The sequence below is a fragment of the Mesitornis unicolor genome, unplaced genomic scaffold (assembly GCF_000695765.1).
Source record: "Mesitornis unicolor isolate BGI_N332 unplaced genomic scaffold, ASM69576v1 scaffold19426, whole genome shotgun sequence".
NCBI lineage: Eukaryota > Metazoa > Chordata > Aves > Mesitornithiformes > Mesitornithidae > Mesitornis > Mesitornis unicolor.
This window is the reverse complement of record NW_010190925.1, coordinates 2,657-7,891: the sequence shown is the minus strand read 5'-3', so window position 1 is coordinate 7,891 and position 5,235 is coordinate 2,657.

Below are 5,235 nucleotides of genomic sequence, written 5' to 3'. Positions count from 1 at the left end.
CTCCTTCTGCCTCCTTCCTGAAATACAGATGCTGCAGAACCCTTTCAGAACCCATTCCACTATTTAAGGATCACCCTTTCTGTAGGAGAACGCTTGTCTTTGCAGAAGCAGCCCAAGGATTCCTCTCATCTGAAACATCACACTAATTTATGTATATATTTGTCAGAGGTATGATGATTTGACTTGAGAAAAAACTGGAACTGCTAACCAAGGAGAAACCACGCAGTTTGATTTCCTCCTGAAATGGGATGTGGAGCTGAGCTTTTCCATAGAAAGAAATCTAAGTTGGGTAGTGTCAAAACATTTTATTTAGACATTTTCAATTCAAGTAAAATGTTTTGACAAAGTGGAAACCTTGGAAAAATCCTTTGCAGATCTCATCCATTCTGGTTCTGAAACACATTTCCCTGTTTTCTATTCACTGCAATCCTAGTTCTCAATTTCTTCCTGTGAACTAGTTGCTAAAGCATATTATACATCCCAGGCTCTTCTCTGTGATGTCCAATGACAGGACAAGGGGCAATGGGAGCAAGCTGGAGCATAGGAGGTTCAACCTGAACATGAGGAAAAACTTTTTTACTGTAAGAGTTACAGAGCATGGCCCAGGCTGCCCAGAGAGGTTGTGGAGTCTCCTTCTCTGCAGACATTCAAGACCCACCTGGACGTGTTCCTGGTCTAGGTGATCCTGCTCTGGCAGGGGTTGGACTGGATGATCTAGTCCTTTCAACTCCTAACATTCTGTGATTCTGTGTTGAGAGAAGGAGGAGGGAATGCCCAGGAAAAACATGAGCAAGAAGGCCAGGAGATGTGAGGAGGATGAACAGAAGGAGAGAAAAGGAGAGTCTAAGGACTGGATAGAAAGAATGTCACAGAGCAGAAATGATGACAGGCAAGCAAGAACATGCAGCTTATTTTCCCTCATTGCAGTCACCAGAAGCATCTCCTACTGCTAATGCACCTGACAGGCTGATCACGATATTAGCCCAATAGCATCCTTTAGAAAGAGAGGAACATTTGTTTGTTCCTTCCAGAACACCCTCTGATGTCATAGCAAAATATTATTAGGTGTATTTCTGGTGAGCTATCTATTATAAAGACCTCTTCAAGTCTTCTTCCTTCCACCATTCTGCAGATACTAGCATGAGACTAACCTCAATTACTTGATAAAGATGCAATATTTTAACATAAACTTTTCTCTATAACAGAGTAAGCAGAACACCAAGCAATAAAATATCGAGTATTAACATCTGCAAGCATGTTTATGATTTACATTATACAATCTCAGTTTATTATTGCAGAATAAATATACAAAGAAAAACAGCAGATACGTTACGGTTATGCTACTTCTGTTCATTTCCTGTCTTTCCTCAATTTCTTCTAATTTGGAGACGTTAGACAGTTTTGAATATGTCTAACTTACTTATTAACTGTACCATTAGTACTGGCATTATAATTTAATCCATGGTATTAATAAACAAGTGCAGTAAATTCTCTCAAGTTCATACACAAACAGTATTAACTTTTCATTTCAAGGGAGCTTGCAAGATAATTACAATATTGTACATCGACACAGTCATCACATTCACTCCAGATTTCTTCTATGGACTGGAAATTACACATCTCCAGCCAGCCTGTGCTGGGACACAAGCATGAGGCTCTCGCTGCTGACAACAAGACCTGCATATGCTAACAACGGGTAAAGTTTCAGCCTCAATCCAGCAAAGAATTTAAACATGCTATCAGTCACACTAAATTTTGGATTATACTCAGGTAAAAGGCCTTGCTGCATCAGGACCCCTTCCTTGAAATTTAAAACATCATAACAAATAAATACGATTATCTGCCTCTCTTAATAGTTCTTTATGTAATTCCTCTGGTGCTTAGAGAAATCTGACAAGAACAAACACAAAAATAGTCAAAATCTTGTGAGCAACATAAAATTATTTGGAAAAATCCCCAACACTTCAAATTTGGTATGTCACTGCATTCTACGCTTTCTAACTGCGACCATGATTAAGGTAAAATGTTAACACAAGAGGCCTAAAAGAATGCCAAATCAGAAGTTTCTAGTCTTCAAAGCCCCCATAGTCTTGAATTTACCATGAGAGGTGCAAGACACATGAATCCCACTACTCCATGACATGGTAAAGACTACATAGCTGTATGGATGCACCATCCTTGGAGCTGCCCTCAACTCAGCAGCACTTTCCACCCTCTCAAGGTTCACTTTATTGTAGGCAAATAGTGAGATAAAGTGCAAGGAAACAGAAACATTTCAAAAATGTCCCTTTCAAGACAGGCTGCAAGATCATCCATTATTCAACAAACCAATAATCATCTTTTACACCTGGACATGTCAGATAAAGAGTCTGATCCTGAAATCCATATTCAAGAAACCCAGAGGAACAAATTCAACAGATCCAGCCACTCATTTAAGTAAGGGTTAGAAGGCAAGATTTCAGACTCAGGTTCTCATCTGGTAGAAAATTAACAAGGAGCAGGACCAGCCAACCAATCTAGTTTACAATAATGTAATTCCAGTTTATTCTTGATTTCAGATCAGAAACAGACATATGTAACCTATCTAGCAGCCATATACTGCATTCAAATGCCTTGCTCAAGCACATAAAAAGTTACAGGGCATCAGCAATGTTCCAGTTTTTTACATCAATGAATGTTTCAAGATAGGATGGATCCAGATATGAGAAATAACTTATTAACAAACAATGGCAGGTTTTTCAGAAGGAACATAATGTAGTTAAGACAGTGAAATATTTAAGTAGAACACTGATATTCTCCTACTTAACCCCCACTTATTAGCCTAATGTCAAAAGTAACAAAATTGCATGAATATAAGGAGTTAACATAGCAGTCTTGTTCACAATAATTTGCATTGCTTTTACTGCATCCACATGACTATACTTGCAAGGTTATTAGCATCAGCATAAATGGGTTTTTGCAGTCTATGAATTCCATGGTGCTGGGGAACTAAAACTAGCAATACATAAATTAGCTAATTTAAAGCTACGTTATATATGGCTAGATGAGCTATTATTACACAGACTGTAGAGCAAATAGATGTTATAGTCCTATTGGAAAAGTATTCCAAGCAAGATCCCTTGACTTGACTGCACTTGTACAACTATATGTCAACTGAGGTTTCAGCTAACTCTCTACCGCTGATATCTTTGCTAACTGCCTTGAGTGATTTTCTGTCTGTGTTAACAGGAACATTTCAGGAACATACACTCCAGTGCACTTTATCTTAAATTATTGCTTTCTATTCTACAATATTGTGGACATCCATGGCACAGATTATATCACCAAATTATCATAGAGAAGTCTCTGTGAAACTGGTATCTTAGAGGTTAATTATTTTATTTACAGCTTTTTGGTTTTGCCAACTTTTCACTGGCTTCATTTGGTCATTCTTAACTTACCACTGGTACAAGTGAACGTCAAATCTGTCTCTTTATAACTCCTAAAGTATAGTAGAAGCCTTAAATTGTTTTAATGTAATGAAGTGGTCAACATGTCATTCCATTTACAAGAAACCTACATTTTGGAACCGTAGCACAAAATAAAACTGTGTTTAACCTTACAGAACTAGAGGTTTTCCAAAGGTTTAAAAGTGAAAGGAAAAAGAATTTTTACAGATATGATCTTAACTGTAATATTTTCTCAGGTGTGTATGAAAATAAGAACAAGTTAGTGATCTTCTTTCCCTTCCATTCTACACTGATCCCCTTTCTATTCTCAATAATTAAAACACATTGAATACAGAAAGAGCTTCAAAATAATCTGACAGTGTTATCCGCTATAGCAGCAGAAATATGACAAGGTTAATAATCTAGCTTAAAGGAGTCTAACTTCCCTTGCAGGCAATTGTTGCTATCAGTTTTGCTTGTGGAAGGACAGTCAATAATGTCTCTTAATCTCTTATAACAGACATGGGACAAACATTCTATTATAGCCTAAGTAAATGAGAGAAGCTTTAATTTTAGACCTGCCTATCAAAATGCTATTCCAGTAATCACTGCAGCTAAGGCTGGCATCTTTCTCTTTTTTTCTTCTCCAGGCTTGCTTTTTTTTTAAGCCGCTGCATCAATTAACTACCATAATGTTTGCAAACAATGGCTACACTTTGATACAAAATTACAGTTATTTGGCACTTATCCTTTGTTTTCTAACTTTAAGATATTCCCAACTCTGTTCTCCTCTTTTCAGTAACGTCTGTGTCTTCTTCCACACTGCTCTCTCATTATTCTCCAAGTTAGTTTATTACATTATTTACTCCATATTTAAATACAACTTCTGTTGTGCTCCTGTAGTGAAATAAGTTTACTTTTTGAACAGTTACATATAAATCACTTATCACCAGGCATATTATGACCTGACCTCTGCACGTATTCCTAGGAAGTAAAATATTCAGTGGAGATACAGCTGATAGAAAAATAACTGTAGCTCAAAATACATAAAACACCTCGAAATTTTCAAAGAGGGTATAAAACACCAGGAAGGTTACACGCCAGCTTTACATTTCTTGCATTTCTATATTACATATACATTCTAAAACATAGAATTAGAGACACAGGTCAAGTCTGAGGGATAAGAAGTCTTGGTAAACTCACATTTTGTTTTCACTATTTATGCACAGATATTAGACACTATCACTACTTTGTTTCAGATTGTTCTGTTACAATGAAAAGGAAAAAAGTGAAAGGAATTATTCCAAAATTCTGGATTATAAAACAAAAAATGTAAATAACACTGATATTAAACTCAAGCTCCAAGTGTATTTTCAAGCCAAGTACTCTTCTTCAGACATTCATCCACTGTGGGTTTTCAGCCTCACACTAGTACAAAGAATATCCGTTTTTGAAACAGGACTTTCTCTTAAGTAAAGTGAAAAATAACAGATAAATAAATGCATTTTGGTATTAATAGATATTTCCCTGTACTGTTAGGTTCAGACCTGACTCCTAGATGAAAAATAAGAATCTCAAGAAAAGTAAACCAGAGACAACTGAAATCCAAAACATTGTTTTCCTCCATGATGAAAACCAACTGTAAAAGCCACTTCCATTGCCAGATTTTTGACCTATTAGACTTGATTTTAAGGCCAGAAGAGATAATGATGACTACCCCAGTCTGGATTCCTGTACTACAAGGACTGAAGATAAACACTTAAGCCTGTAGTCTTTATAAAATGCTAGCATGTCTGTTAGACATCTA